At 43.9% G+C, this 17,251-nt stretch overlaps 1 protein-coding gene across 1 annotated transcript in view; it reads right to left on the bottom strand.

Moving 5' to 3' along the window:
- lingo2 (leucine rich repeat and Ig domain containing 2) overlaps positions 1 to 16,833 on the bottom strand; it is a 137,914-nt gene extending 121,081 nt beyond the window's left edge. The window contains exon 1 of the mRNA XM_040174578.2: positions 16,147 to 16,833. The gene's annotated coding sequence lies outside the window, so the exon portion shown is untranslated. The remainder of the gene's footprint in view (positions 1 to 16,146) is intronic.
- Positions 16,834 to 17,251: the final 418 nt, after the last annotated feature.

Here is a 17,251-nt window from a genome sequence, read left to right on the forward strand (position 1 = left end):
CAAAGATTTGGTTCTTGATGTGCAGAAACAAGTGTGTGTGTGTGTAGTGGCTAATGAGCAAGTACCACATGAACAATGCGACTAAATTAAATTATGAATACATTTAAAAGGCAAAACCTCTCAACACCAAATGCAAACATATCAAAACACGCTGCCATAAGCCAGCGACCGGGAGGAATTCACTTAGATATGCAATTATACTGAAGCACGGTAAGTTGTTCTTTTATTGCTCTAATCATACTGATACATTAAGGTTTTTTTTATGTTACATTACTTGCATTCTCATTTATAATATATACAATTCTAAACATTAGCACACTAGAATACAGCACTGTGTGCAACTTAATTAAACACACTTTACCTTGGTGGGACAAATACTGAGTAGTCAATACTGCACGCTATGATGAAAACTCTATTCACCGTATTAATAAACATTATTAGACTCATATCCTTTACAATGCTGTCATAAAATGTAAAAAAGTGTATTATTTAGTGCTTCAAAATGGTGTGCTTACGAAGTACCCCAGAATGCCGCGAGTACATTTGCTCAAACCTATTTTCAGGGTGAGAAATAGCATCTTGTTGAATTCCCCCCATACTTCTATACAAGAAGCCTTATCTTTCCACTGCAGTGCATTCCTGTTTTGTCCTCCCGATGTCATGCTACTATTCATCCCCAATCTGCCTTTGTTCTGAACAACAAATCACCGTTGGGCTCTTTTTGTCTTTAGGACAACCGACTGTCTTTTTCTTATTCAGGCTCTGTGCCTCCTCGCCACATTGTCCTCACTCGTTCATTGTGTTTGGCTCCGTCCTCCCCGCGTTATTTATCGAATGCAAAACTGCAGGAGAACAGCAGAGCAGCGTGGAGCGGCACTGTGCCCCCCCCCCTCAGGCTGTCCGATCACTGCCCAGAGATTATGGAGAAGCCCTGTCAGAGAGAGGGACCTTCTGTGACCTCCGCACAGTGGCTCGCCCATTCTTCTGGCCTGATTGACACCTTCACCTGAGGATGAAGGGATGAGGATGTGCACCGCTTGTATGGGGGTGAAGCGGTCAGTGATGGGGAACCATCGCCTTTACCTGTAAAGGGCTTTAAAGAGGCCGTAGAGCAGCCAACAAAACAACGATTTACAAAACATCATTCTGAAACCTCCATCAACACTTTCAATGTAAACAAAACTGATGTGCAGATCATCTTTTAAAATCAAATGGCTTTCACGTTTTGCTCTTTGCACCGTGTTTGGAAGATGCCTCGGCACTGAAGGTCCGACGAGTCCCAGCTGACAAAGACTCGAGGTGCAGTAATCCCTCATTCCCAATGAACCGTTAGGTTTCTGGTTTCTGGTCTAACAGCAGGCACTTATTGAGCTGCTGCTCTGTTGGGCAGCTCATTAGGGTGGCTGTGTTGTTTTTCTCCTCTCGACATGCATTAGCTTGTTTGTGGGCACCTTTCTACATGGTCACTACGTTCACCCGTTCATCTGAAACCAGACCAGTTACCAGGATGACAAAGAGGCCGTTCAGCGGGTCAAACAACCCATCGGCTACGGACAGCAGAACTGTCTGCTACATTCATGCATTTGGAAATGCACGGCATGAATATTGCATTAAATGTACTCCGACAGTAATTTGAGCAAAATTAAGATGATGGCTAATCAGATGCAGCAGTTCTGAGACATCTCATATCAGGTGGTATGTTTGTGGGTTTTAAGCTATGAAACAGAGGACCGAAGCAGTGTCATGAATTGCACTAGATCACCGTGGAAACTCGGTATAGTTTTCTTTCGTTACATAATATTAGGTAATCTTTACCCGCCGATATGGCAGACAGCCTTTAGAAATGAACATGGATAAAAAAAACTCCCTAATTTGGCACTTGGCAATCATTAATTTGGAGGCCAGTGCAGTGCAGCACATGATGGATAGACGGATAATTTGTCAAGGACATGAGTGTACCAGCATCTATATATAGTAGTGCATGGAAAGAGTCAAACGGTCTTGACATGAATATATCCTGTTTGAATTTAATTGGCTGGGTGAAGGTACATTTAAAATGTCCAGCTCATGCTGCACTCTTATCTGACTTTGCTGATTGTGTATCACAGCTTTAATTGAAAAAGATACAATGCCTTATCCACTATGAGCCTGGGTAGATATAGACAAAGACGTATACTGTATATTAGAACATCCTTTTAAGATATTCGTGTGTGCCTTTCTTCTGAGAAGCCTCCTAATTTACCCAAAAACAACAGGGGGCTTTTTTTTTTGTACAACGCTGTGACAGGCGTGGGATTTATGACAGAATGTTGTTCCAAGGGGATACATTACAATATATTAATAGCTTACTCCATTACAGTGAATTTACATGGATCAATCATTTGTGGAGGTCTGTACATCATACGGCGCGTCACAGCGTCGTGACGGTCAAACGCGATCTATTCTACTCATTAAACCCCCGTCTTTCCACACAAAAACTGCTGGCTCCACACTGGTTGCAGCTTCCTATCGGAAGGGGGGGGGGGGCGCAGTCAAACCCTTTCGGGGGGTGCCCAGTGGCGTTGCACTTGCATTTTAATAACATTCCCATTCAAGAGCCAATCAGTGAAAGCCGCGTTCTGACAGCTGTGGTGGAGCAATACATCATAAAGAGAAGAGAGGCAGAATTCTATTGGTTACGTGTGATTGCTTTGGTGACTCGGTCCATGTGCACAGATCTTTAACAGCTCACCTCACAACAGGCGCGATATGATACGCGCATTGGTGTTGTTCACGGTTGGATAAAAGCAATTATTGAACTTGTTGTCAATCAGTGTTCTGAGTATCTCGTACGCCAAATGCCGGCATCTTCAGAGCCACTAATGCAAGCCAGGGGTTTATTTATATACCTTTAAGTAAATGGTTTGGATACAACAGTGTGCTGCACATTTAGAGAGCGGTACTGAGATGCTCTGACTGAGTGAAAGGAGTGTCAGTGTTGAGTTTACTGAGGGACTATTTCTAAATATGTGTTGGACAAAGGTTGGACGAAATAATAGCGGTTCATGCGGTTCATACTGTCCTTTCTTTGAAATTGTGGGTGCGTCCCGGGGCACAGAATGGAACTGTCAGGAAATCCAATCACCAGATAAAGAGATTAAACACTATTCCAAGTTGTGAGCATGATCACGGCTGATGGAAAACACACGGGTGGATTGTGTTCTCTGGTTAAAGATCTCAGGCTTAAGAACTAAGAACAGATGGGAGACAAAGTGAGCGTCGGCATCCAACATCCATGAATGATAGAACAATCCAGCTCCCAATGGCTGCCTGTGTGTTAGCCAATAACTGGACGTTAGTTTCAGACAAAGGCTGAACAACAGACCAGCCAAAGCTCGCTGAAATGAAGGTAAAACAACTGTTTTTCACTGAAAGGGATACTTTCACTTCGCTCATTAAATCGAACTCTCGCTGTGAACGTCTCCATTAAAACTTCTGTCTACTATTATTATTGACTATTATCTCACGCTGCTAGCTCTGCTGGTTCATTAAGGTTACCCCCCTTTGGATATTTGACTGAATGAAGATTAAAACAAACACAACACTGAGTGTTGAGTTCATATATTAGTGACACCATCTCCAATACATTTCTAAAACGTGTTCAAGTGCGTAAACTAGCTGCAAAGTTCCGCTAACTACTCACGATATCTCTCCTCGGCGTAATTGGCTCCAGAAGCACTCAGCGGCGTCTTAATGTCAATTCAATAGGAAAGGAAATGGTCACATTAGCTGATTCCTTTCTGATAAACAACCACAGCTCAGACGTCAGCTCAGATGACCGGCCAGAGTGGAAAAAACAGGCACTCCCTCCATCTATTCCATTTCAAATATTACCCCTTCATCAACTGATGAAGTGATCACCTTCCTGTTGGTTTCTGTAATCAATAAAGGAAATACTTTGGCTTGTAGATGCAGAGAATATTGTCTCGTAGTCGTTTCCTGATTGAATGAAGAGAAATTACAGTCAACTGGTATTTGTGTGCCCATCCCCTGATTACTACGATATTTTCTTTTTACACAGTGTTCAGTCGCGGCTGAAGAGGGTGGGGGGAGTTACATAAAACATAACGTCTTGTATTTGGGGATATTATTGATCAAGATTTGTAAAGGTCTGCCTCCATTTTAAATGTGATAACAGAGAGTGAGAACAGAGACGATGGGTGTCACTTCCATGGGCAGAAAACGGCAAACTGTTGTGTAATTAAGGATTTAGAGTTAGAGAGATTTAGAGTTAGATTGTGTCGTAAGTAGGTAAAGATCACCTTGATATCTGGTCCATCATCGTGTGACTTGTGGAAAACCAAGTCAGAGCCTTATGTCCTCACATCCAGCAAAGCGTCATGGAAGTGATGTTTCCTGGCATCGCGTCAAAATGGAAACTACTTCAAATCCGGCTTTGTACAAATATTGCTGTGATTTGCTAAAAGTCCTCTGGGCACAATGTGTTTTATTTAGCAAAATTTAACATTTACAGAAAACAAATCCTGCTCATTCCAACCTGTGGAAGCCAAATGAATCAAACCATCTCCCTCCTTTTTTGTCTAAGATGTGTAAGATACCATCATTTCGCTTGTACAATTACACTACAAATGCAAACTTGCAAAGTTGCCAAAACACACTTGCAACGTAACTTGAATTGAGATAATTTCACATTTTCACTGTAATTGTGTTTTTCTTTTCAAACAGCTCTCTTTCTTTGATTCTAAATCTATTTTTAGATACAAATAAAGTGCTTCAAAAGGTCAAAGCCGAATGTCACCAGCTCAGAGATATAAGCCCTCGCTTCGGAGGGATGAGGGACAGTTCAACACAAACCAGAGGGACCTGGAATGAGCCCCTGAATCCTCAGTGAGTGCCTTACTAAAGCACACTAGCACTGAAACCCGACGGCACGTCCGGTGTCCCTGTGTGATGCTGTTTGTATATGAGTCTGTTTTGCCAACGCGACGATCAAAGCTTCAAGGAAGAGCTCACGACCCTTTCAAAAGGAATGAGTGCGTTTAGACCCACATGGCATCAACTAACTGAGAGTATATATCAATATCAGTGTCCATTCCATTACAGAGGTCATAGATGTTGCCTGTAAGGATAAACCCAGATAGAAACGTTCTTTTCAAAGTCACGAACACGATGCCAGGGACCAACATCCAACCACATTCCACTCTCCTACCCCAATACAGGACTAATAGCCCTCCAAAAAGCCCAACCGCTGCTACAGAACCCTCAGAATACTTACTCATCAGACACAGTTACATACAGTAAAAGACATTTAGAATGACGTTGTTCTGTAGTAATTTCCACAATGTCTTGAATGGCTGCGTCACAGAAATGCTAAATGGAAGATATGGTCTCAGGAGGAAAGATAAGACACATGACTTAAAGCCATGCAGTCAAGCAGAATTAACTGCAGTATGTAGACCAGATGACAGCAGGAGAGAAGAGGAAAGAAAAAACTCCCCAAAACATCTCAGACTGCAGACGGGATAGACACGGAAATAGTAAAACAAAACACACTATCCACCATTTACACTAAAGGACATAAGAGCAGTTTATGGAATCCAGTCTCATAAAACAAGCCAGCTTCGTTAATAACAGTGGCCTAGAATATCGTCTTAAATATGTTGGAACAAAGCGATGTGTTCCACATCCGAGGCCAAAAGCCGGGTCCCCCAGGTGTACTTCTTGCTTGCAGGCGTATAATCTATTGAATCGGTGCTCCCGCACAGAAGGTGACCTACTTAAATCTAATGGAAGTTCAGCCTCCTTCTCTCATCAAAGTGGTACACACAAGGTGAGCTGAGCTCAGTGTCAACAATGTTTGAAAGCAGCACTATTCTAAGTTCAGCTTACTCTAACATTGAGATAAATGGCTTTTCCTACTTGATCAAGAACACAGGCGGAAACAAGCCGAGCCCGTTGGTCCAATGATCGCCACGGCTCCAGTTTAAAGACCAACGTACAGTTGGCTTGAGTCAATTCATCACCTCTCAATTACATCCACCTTCTCCATATTTGCATTAATAAAAGACGGCTTCCGTCTCGTCCGCAGTGGGTGGTGACAGGGGATCACATGACACGGCGCCAATACAACGTGCTGAAAGGTCGACTCCATTACTAAAAGGTGTGAAGCCCTTTCTGCCAACACTTCACACTTTCCTAATCACGTTTTCAATAATGGTAGCCAGCCTCCTGCTTACCAACCGGCGACCCGCGCCACATTAGCAATAAGGGAACGGATCATTATGTCATATTGAGCAGATAACAAACCAAAGTGATTAAAAGAATAAGTTCTCTCAGATTCTCCACTGCTCTCATCATATCGTTTTGACACTTTTAAATCACCACGTTTTTCTACATAATTTACCATTTCCATCCATAATGCAACATTATTTCACTTCTACAATCTTTTAAATACCTTTTGTAGATTTCAAATGAACTGTGAACTGAAGAAAGGTGCTTCATACTTTAATCCCGTATCAGTTTATCCGGATAAACAGGCTTGATTTCTCATCTCCATTGATTTGAATGTTTTTAATGTGAACACAGTTTATATCATCCATTATAACATCAATATCTGTTTCCATAGTACTAATCGAAGCAGTGTGCAGTTCCCAGCAAAAGAGCAATGACAAACATTTGGAATACCAGCCGACTTCTAATCCTGTAAATATTGTCGGATGAAACCAAGATGAGCTCACTGGGAAACTTCACATGGTCCAGAAATCGTCATTACCAGCGGTCTGACCTCCAAGTAGGCAAGCAGGCATGGCACTACCCATGATGCAGCGGGCCTTCTGTCCGCCGCTCGCTGCACGCAGGGAGAAGACCTTTGATCTAATTAAAGCGCGTGCCTTGCCCTTCGCAGAAACACTCATTATCCGCGGCACAGCCGGAGTGGTGATACGGCGCCAATCGGATGTAACGTCACGTCTCGCTGAAAGAGCGAAGACTTGGCATTGTAGAAATAAATAAATTAATAATGACTGTATGTCATGGCTCTGAGCCCAGCCATCTGGTGTAGGCGGGAACCATCACGGGGCATTAGAGGAGATGAGTCTGTGCCGTAACTTGTTGCTCGCACCACAATGCTCTATTTCCATGAGGTTAAATATCCTCGGCATCCTTTGGAAGTTTCTGACTCCCTTCCTGAAAGTGGAACATCACCGAGGAATGAGGGACCTGCTCCGTCAGTTGCTTTGAAATGATGGAGAGCTTTGTAATTTGTCCTTTCTCTATGTCGTACTGTGTGAACACTGCAGCGGCTCGCCCCCCCCCCATGCATTCGACTTCTGTCCCCACGAGGAATAGGACGCAGCATCACATCCCTCTTCTCCTCTCCCCCCTCCGTATAACAGTTCACTGTTAACATCCATCTGCTGTTTTCATGTCTCATCAAAGATTTTTCCCTCCCTCACCAACTTTAAATATGCACTTCTTGTTCTTTCAACAATAGCTTACAAACACTTGGAAATAATTGAGTCTCAGAGGGCTGAAAAAAAGAAAGAAGGGGAACCGTGATGTGCGCAGTGGAAGTGATCAAATACGGCCTTGAGCCGACCATCTTTGTAGATGGTCTTTGTATTGCCATTGATCTGGGAGAGGATACACCCAAGGAATACATTATTTATGCACTTTTTTCTTTCCTCCCGACAGTTGAATGCAGCGAGTCAAAAGCGGTAATGGAAGGAGATGTGTGTTGCACCGGGACGGAGGGAACCGGGGGACAAGAGACAGGCTGCACAAAACAGTGTGGTACGAAGCTTTCATCTCCTAACAGAACAGTAATTGTCAAGATAATGTACTCTTCGGCTTCATTGGGTACAAGTTGCCTCGTCATCAGCACTATGGGCACAGAAAGCAAACACTATTACCCGGCAGTAAGCTGTTGAAGTTGTTTCATCCTGCAGGGCAAATAAATAATTGTGCAATCATCGTCTGCAATCTGCCTCTGAGTTTTCCTCACATGGAATGTTTACTTGCTCGTGCCTTTTCTGTGTATTCATATAAATTACAAAAGATAAAACACTGAACATGATGATTTTGTTTTAGCATTTTATCTATATCTGTAGTTGCTAATTATAAGAAAAGAGCTGAGCTTAAGTAGCACAGCGTGCTAAACCGGCTTCCGGATGCAGTCATGTAGAATAACGTAAATAACGCTTCTAGCTGAGGGCTTTTGGACTAACCCGTCTTAGTATGTTTTCAAAAATCGGAATGACTCATGTTTCATTTGTTGGGTTGTGGCATACCTTGAGGGTACGCACAAGTCTTAAATAAGTTGGCAAACACGGACAGCTAAGATCCACTAAGCGTGGGTCACATGCACACAAAATCTTTATTGACTAAATCGTCAATGCTAAACAGCCACTTTCCTATTTCTGCATATTATCTGCATCACGAATAACATAAAACAATCATGGAGTTCACAAATATTGGTAAAATCCTGTTTATTTTCAACAATGTACATTGTGCAACAGTGCCTTTTTTCTCTCAAATAGCTAATCAAAGCGTGTTCAAACGGAGAGAAGGAAACCCCGTGTCTCTGTGTAGCTGTATGGATGAGCTCCAGGCTGCGACCAGCAGACCAAGAGTTGGACAGCCTGACGTCCCCTGAGGGGCCGCCGTTTCCCTCCTATTCATTCAAGCAAAGCCCCCAGTGCTTGGGGATTTCACGCTAATACATGCTCATTGATTTATAATTCACAGTGACCACGTCGGCATCCAAGCCTAGGAATTACACATGTCGACAACATCGGTGTCTCTTGTATACTTTGAAGTAAAGGTCAATGTTTAAATTTGGAGGTTTAATTCCCGGCTCATCAAAGTGGAGTGGGCAAGGCGGCCCCGCGATATCTAATGTGGCAGGCGAGCTGAATTCGCACTACGCGTGGTGACTACTTCTGGGGACGGGTGCAATCTCTGACATGCATTGCACACATTGTAAGGGTGGCAGGAGAGAGCCAGTTGCTGTCATCCACAGTTTTATTCACCAAGGCATGTGATGTGATTCATATCACACAGCCTGCATCTCTTCAGACGTGGGATATATAGACCCATTTGTGATCCAGCTGGCATGTGCCATTTACCGGGGATCTTTACTGTGGACCACACATCTGTGAGGAAAGGGTCACCTACCCTTGGTATATTAGGACTTCCATCACCGACTGCATTCACTTTCAGTATAACTAAATAATGGAAAAGTGTGTTAATTAATATACCAATGTGAATTAAGTGTTCCCACTTGTTAATGTGATATGTGCAATATTAAACCCGGTATTACTTCTGCAAAAGGGTTCATAGGGACATATGTTAAGTTAAGTAAGGTCCTGATATTTTATCAGTTTTTTTCGCTTAATTCCTCTCTTTTCCATCTACCAGCTATCTATAAACCAGAAAACGCATAAACACACACATACAATCACCCTTATTGGTTCCAGCCACTGAATCCTCGGACAGATTCCCCGTGTAACCAACAGGCAGAAACAAGTAAGACCGCAGCGGGCAGAAGATTACCTGCTGCTGTCAGAACCTCCATTGCCTCCCTGAAAGACTCCAAAATGTCGAGAGCTTCCTCTCAAAGTCGAACCTCCAGTAGCATGCTGGGCAGACAAAGCAGAGGAGAGGAGAGAGCCGAGGCGATAAAGAGAGAGCGAGAGTTCTTATCTATTCAGTATGCTACTCAGCCCAGGAGCAACGGCATGAACAACTAATGAGTCTCTCACCCGACTGACAGCTATCACAGATTATACGAATATGAGGAAGAGGCACGCAATGAATTAAAAGGGCAACACGGATTCAAAGCCCTTCCCCCGCATTTATTGGCAGTTCAACAGCCTGAAATAGAGCAGGAGGTGACTAATGTATCCAGGAGCGTTGCGGTTGTGCGATGGGGTTTGATGCGCCGACTGGAAAGCAGCCAACTGTCACCATCTCAATACAACAGGGCGGCTAATAAGAGGAGTTGCTTTGGATCCATCACAACGCCGGCGAGATGAGCCACTTTATGCCCACAACACTTGCACCTAGTGGGGTTTTAAGAAGTGTAGGTGTTCTTGCTCCTCCCTAACAGACTCCTTAAACATAAGCAACTAACAAACATCCACGCTGTACTGGTCCGTATCAGCTGCTAGCCCAGAGGAGGCCAGGATCCATGACCTGCACTAACCGGCCCAGGCCAAGTGGCACGTTGAGAGCCTTTGATAGTCTGGTACGAGCGGGGTTCAGGGAGCTTGCTCGATGTAAGAGTGCTTTTTGAGAATCCATAGTGTCCTTAGAGACACAGGGGGTATTGGGTGTACTGACTACGAGTCTTACCATGAAAACACTGGATCTACCTGTGAAGCATTATCTGCGATGCTGTATTGCTGTATGTGCATAGCCAATCGTCTGGACAGCAGAATCACAGCATTTATGCTATTATCTAAAGAACACAACTCCACACAACCACGCTTTACCGCTGAAAACTGAGGGTGTAGGAAAGGACAGAGGTGGCAAAGTCGCTTTGAGGACACCGTAAAGTAGCTGATGGAGGCAAAATACTAAATGGATGGCTCCAACATTGGCTCTACTGAAAGAGCACTAATATCAATCGTCCCATGCTATTAGGGTAGAGGCAGGTTATTCTACTGTGTGAATATTTAATAACCCTTAATTGGCTTAGAAGAAAGTAAAAAAAAAGCAGGACCGGTCAGTAATGGTGCATAAGTGGCATGGCTGTGTTTGCCTTCATGAACACTGGTTGATTTACAAGAATAAAGGGCACATTAGACACAACGTCCAATTACACACGGAATCAAACATCATGGCCGAGGATGTCATTGAACACGTCACATAAGAACTGCACTCCTCGGTTTACACAACAGACTAACAATGAGCGTATTTACATATCGGCTGATGGAAATAAGCCAGTGAGTCAACATGAAGAACAGCATCAACCGTGGCCACACAGGAATACTTTAAGCTATATTATTTGTAGTTTCTTAGTTGTCTTGTCAGACCCTGCGTTTGTGGTGCTGAAATACCGTATACATTATTTTGCACTTGAAAAAGCCACATTCATATCACTATTATTTCAGGAGGCATTTTGTGACCTCAAGTCCCTGATTCTCTCTGGGTTTATAATTGAATCAGCCGACAGGGAAGCAAACTCTGTCCTTTTCATGCTCTCTTGTTAGGCCTTCATTATTAAAGACTATTGATTTTATCTTCTGTTATTGATGTAATAAAAACAGCAACGTTCCCTAGTGCGTCCAATCACAGTCAAGAAACACCCAGGCACTTTGAAGGATGTGTTCTATCCTCTGAGCTAAATTAGTCCGCGGTTTAGGGGAAGACGAGGTTGTAACATGACGGTTTCTTCGTTTGAGCTGTTGACACCGTTTGATGATATTTGATCTCTTCGTTTCCCACGCATTTGTCTTCTGCTTTCCTCGTGTTCTCCCTCAGCTGACAAGTAGCGCGACACCCTCTGCCCTCTGTTCTTTGCCAGCTACGACCCTTCCTAATGCTACTTGTCGACACGCAGAAAAAGGGCCTTCTCCAAAAAGGAGGTGGGACGCGCCCTCGGCAGCTCGCCAGGAAGGTCAACTTGCAGAGACAGCAAGGTCACTGTCAAGGGAAGCCGTAGATCCGTAGGGCCTCTTCCTGTTACCGTGTGGCAAAAGGTCTCTGCCGACACCGATAGTCACTTAGCACACAGAGTCAGACGTCAAAATCATTTGTGTTTCATTTCTTGATCATTAGAAAATGTATTCCAGCAATTCATGCAATTATGGAGTTTATCCAGAGGTCTTTTCCAAGACCATCTTTTTTTTTGAGCTTTTAAACAAGCTTCATCCAATGTTGTCCTCTTTTTCTTTCCCGTGAAGCGAGCACTACTCAAACGGGGATTATTTCCCCCCTTCTTCGACCATGATGAGTAGGCACACTCCGTAAAACGAGCCAGCTGTTAGGGCATATCGCGTTTCGCCTCATCGGGGATTCAAAGGGGCTGGCGTCCGTTCACGGCTTAGTCTCGATTGACCAGACCTCTATTTAGAATAAGGTCTTCTGTTTGCCTCGACCAGCAGGCGCCGTACAGGCTGCAGAAGCATGGCTCATGATCGCTAGTCCGACGTGCGTTGTGTTGTGTGCGACAACTATCAAGTCACATTTTAGCCAACAAATGATATGAAACAATAATAAGAGTAATTAGGGCTGTCAATAGATTAAAAATGAACTAAATTGCACATTTTGAAATTCATTAATCTCGATCAATGGCAATGAATGTTGTCGTTGTTGTTACATGTTGTTGTTTTTAATGAATGTTTGTTTTCTTCTAAAGACTAAATCTTACAAGTAATTACGAGTCAGTTTATAAAATGTGTATTTTAGACACTGTTGTTTAATTGTTCATATTATTTTAAACACAAAATACACACATTTGATCATCTTTTGTCACGGTGTGCTTCACGTCCTGTCTTATTTTGTAGTTTTCTGCCACTCGTGTCCCCGGGTAACGTCACTTCCTGCCTTGTCCCGTCATCCCCTGTGATTGTGTGATCGTTCCACCTGTGTGCAATCACCTGCACCTCCCTAGTGTATTTAAGCAGTGTGTCTCTTGTGCCACTTGTTGCGTCATTGTCTATCGTCCTGGATGTCTCTAGTTCCTGCCAGCCTTTTTTTCCCGGTACCTGTATGCGTTTTTGCCCCTTGGCCTTTTTTGCGTTGCAGTTTATGACTATTAAAGTCCTTTTGCTTTTGACGTCTGCGTTTGAGTCCCCCCTTCCACCCACCCTGACATCTTGGAGGTAGAATTCCAACTGGTGGAACGTGTTGACCTAGCAACTATTCCAGCTAGCTTAGCCTAGCAGCTAGCTTAGACTAGCGGTGGGTAAAGTGGTCCGTTTTCCACTCACTTCTGTTTGACACGTGGAGTAATTCCTCTGTGCAGCTCTCCGCTGCATGTCGCGCCTCTGCTTGTTCCACTTCCAATGCAAAAAGCTCTCTCCATCTTGAGCTACCGTCTTGCTTTCTTCAATGAAAGCTAGCTAAACTGCAGCTAGCTGAACTGCAGCTAGCGGCCGTTTCGTTTCCGGAGTCAAGTAGACAAAGATGTAACTACGTTAAAATATTTTGTTGCATTAATCTCTGCCACATTAATCGCATAGATTAACGTTTTTATGTTGACACCCCTAAAAATAATACATAATAATAAATCTGCCTTGTTTCATTGACATCTGTCGGTCTCTCATTGACGAAGTTAGAATCGGATATTTACAAAACGCATTCCCAACTGTATCCAAAGGTCAAAGAGGAGAGAAAGAAAACGTGAATTTGACACCACGTGTTTCAGTCTGTGATCATTGATTTTTCTTCCATGTCCTCAATGGACAGGCTAAATATATGCATAGTTGCTTGTGGGTAGAGGCCTTGTTTTCAACAGAGCTCTCTTTACATCTGCTCTCTCACTCGGGGTTTAACCTGTATTCATAAATCATTGTGGATATCTTAATTTACATCCATGCTACGGATATAGCACAACCGATTCCTTAACAACACTTCATTCCACATGCTTTCATCTTGTAACAACATTTTACTCCTCGTTTAAGGCTAAACCATATTGACCAAGGCTATTCCAATTCGTGATATTCACCAAATCTGTACAATGAGTCTCATACTAATACTAAAAACCTGTATATTACGATATGTGGTCTGATTTGCAATTTTGCTGCTACCAAACCAGAAAGCCACAAACCGCTACAGATGATTTATTACCATTCATGAAGGCGTCTGTCAGATTGCAGCTGCCTACTGAAGTGCATGCATACTGGTTCAAACTCTGAATCAAACCCCCCGCATTGTTGCCTCTGATTTTGGCCAAGGAACAGTCAATGGCACTGAATAACCACAGGTCATGAAAGGACTGCTTCTCTCCGCTCTGCCAATCCTACGATTGGGTGGATGCATTATATCACAAAAAAATGGAGGGCCTCGTCTCTGACTCCTCGTCCACATCCGAAACGGGAAAAAGAAAACAGTCCCCATGCTGTAAATCCCCTTTAACACAGGTTTTCTTTTTGCACATAGAGACACTCACCTGAGCACACACACACAGAGTGCACACACTGCCTGTTTGCTTACATGCAGACGCAGATTCGCACAATGCACACGTACGGTGCCAGAACCAAACCGTTTACCAAATCCAACGGGCGTAAAGAGGCAGACACAGCATCGCTAATTCACAGTTAAAGGAAGTACAAGGAACGGCGAGGTCGGCCTCATTGCTTTCCTTTATGCTTCTCCATTTCAGAGGCAATGCGTCAGTCCTACCATGGTTAACACTCAATAAAACATCAAAAGGGATGAACCACAGAGCTCTGAACAAATACACACCCACGCAGATACCACAGAAGAAAAAAATAAACTCTCTCTCCTCTTGCACGCTCTCTCACACATGTATGTGCACAATATGCATACACATAGTACATAGCTCATTAGATGAAATGAATCCTGCAGGCAGAGCAGATAATACGTTTGCATCTCTTTCAGGAGGGGAGCGATTAAACACAGTACGCCTCTTGAATGTTAAAGCTGGTATAGATAGAAAAGGAAAGTGCACAGTAGCTTCTTTCACTCAGGCTACACGTGCAGGGGAACCTTTTGTGGCACCAGAAGCCAGTCAACGATGACGGGGGGTGAAAATTAATCTCTCACATGAACTTTGCGAGCTTTTTCTATGTTGTAGCTGAATACACTGTGGTGACAGTGTTTGCAGTTAGTGGCCCAGATGTGCGATCTATTCATTTCTTTATCTTCTATATGCTCTGTCAAATATGACAGATTTAGTTTAGTCATATGTACGACTAAGATTACGTGAAAGCGTGCATTATTCCAACATCGGTGTCCACGATGTCTTCCTGATTGGACAACCTGGGCCTCTTTGTATTTATATCTTTACGCTGCACAAGCAGAGTAGTCAGACCATCTTGCAGGAGAAAGAACACTCCGCCCCCTTCTGAGCCCGTGCTCATCTTTCATGACACGTTTACTCTCAATGATTTCAATATCTTATCCTGTAATAAATATTTAATCAAAAACAAGCTTAAGATACTTGGGTAGATTTCTCACGTGGACATTATGGACTAATTTCCTCCTCAAATGCAGGAGACACAGCACCTGTCATCAACTTCCCATCAGGCTCCACTTCCCCCCAGTGGATGCTTTGCAAGAGGAGAGACGTGTCTTTTCCGAGGCATTTAATGATGACTGTTTTGCATGTCACATAAGGCGTTGGAATCATAATCAGCTGTCTAGGCCAAAGATTAGCTTTGACAGCCTTTTTCAATTATTTAAAACATTTCAGGGGACCAACAGGACGTCCATGCAACCATGAACATTTCAAGTGTTGCTTCATAAAAAGAGGTAGCCTTGCAATTGTTTGGTATTGTTCAAGAAGGCTCCCACATCCCTCTTCCCAAAAAGGAGCACTATAGTATACACTCAATGGTCCGTTTTAATCTGTTCAATATTGCCTAAAACCATTGTAGTTTCAATCAACAATGGTTGTACCATCACTTTCCCAGAAGAGAAGAGCAAGAAGAACCCGAGCGCCAAAGAGATATGGAAAGAGATCATTTGCTCCGACAAACTTGCTTATGCATGCAAGGTGCAGGTGGAGGTAGGGTGGTTGAGATGGTGAGATAAAGCACAGTAAGGAACCTTCAGAATGAATACAATGTGGCCACGGTACTCAAGCGATTCCCTTGGCTCACAGATACTTGCTGTTGCAAAGGCGAAGACAAACAGCCAACGCAATTATGCCCTTTCCTTGAGCAGCCTCCCCCGGTGATAACCACCACGAAGGAAAGAAGCTGGGAGATGGATTGCTTTGCGGACAGGCATATCCTAAGCAAACACAGCTGCATAAATTTGAAAATACAGAGGTACATTCTTCTCTAAGCAATAGGACATTTATCTTAACTTTGCACGTTCTGTAAAGCTGAATGCGGAGGGACTCACACCTCGTCCGCCTCCCTTTATCTCTCCCATTTTGTCTCTCTAATCTTCCCTTTTCTAAAAACTTGGGGGGTTCTATTAATATACAAGAGCCCGTAGATACGTCCTTACCTTGAAAATAGTATCCAGAACCCTATAGTCCACAAGGAGGGGTCTGGAGCCCGTTGCTGCTCCACAGAGGAGACCAAAATGCTAAGAGGATCCTCCAAGTCTCTCAGAATCTCAGCCCGATTCACAGCCTTTTCTGACGAGAACTTACTCTTTTCAACAGCATGACCTTCATTGATTTTTCCACATAATCCGTTCTCCTTTACTTCCCTGGCTCAGAGGATTTTCTTCCAGGTAGCCTGCCCCCCCACCCCCCTCTGATATTCCACCTTGACACAGTGAAATAATGATATGTAGTCTGCAGGAAAATGCGTGTGTGAGAGACAGAAGCACTGTAGGATCTCTTCTGGTGCGCACTAGCAGCTCCGCTGCAAGTGAATCCAGCCGGTATTCACAGCTCTCCTTCTGCCTTCTGGAATGAAATTCAGCATCCGCTGTTCATCCCCAAAACGAGGGGAGGGCGTCCACCCCCCCCTGGACGGAAACTTTCAGACAGCTCTGCCAAAGCAGTGAGAGCGGGTGGTGGATTCCAATGAGCCCTGATTATATGTTATTTTCCTCGATATCCTCCCTCTTCAGTGGATTTTTTCAGGCTTTTCCTCCTCCAGTTCTCTCTCTCCTTTCCAGAAGAAGAGCTCACGAAACGGATGCTGAGGAAGCAGCGGAATGAAGCGAGCCGCTTCGTCTCCCACTCCGTCTCTCTCTCTCTCTCTCTCTGCCTCCCTCGCATTCACCCTCCCAAGTACATGCCCCCTCCCATCTTCTCATTGCACCTACCCACCCTTTCGTTTGCTCTCTCCTCCTCTTCTTCCCTCACACACACACACACACATCGTCACAAACGCACATCCATTGCTATGGCTTTTAACAATCGCTGCCGTGCCATTGGCAGCCGGGTCAGCCCAAAAGGTTCACCGCCCCTCAGAGAAACAAATAACGCTGAGATAAATACGTCAAATTAAAAAGAAATGAAGAAAAGGAGCAGCAGCGTGGAGAACAGCACTGAGTCAAGAGGCGATCCAACCTCCTTCCTGCGTCCTTGTTACCCGATTCCTAAACGTCCCTCGAGCTCACACCGCTCCTCATCTCTTGCTGTAACTTTTGTGTT

The sequence above is a fragment of the Gasterosteus aculeatus genome, chromosome 4 (assembly GCF_964276395.1).
Source record: "Gasterosteus aculeatus chromosome 4, fGasAcu3.hap1.1, whole genome shotgun sequence".
Taxonomy (NCBI): Eukaryota; Metazoa; Chordata; class Actinopteri; order Perciformes; family Gasterosteidae; genus Gasterosteus; species Gasterosteus aculeatus.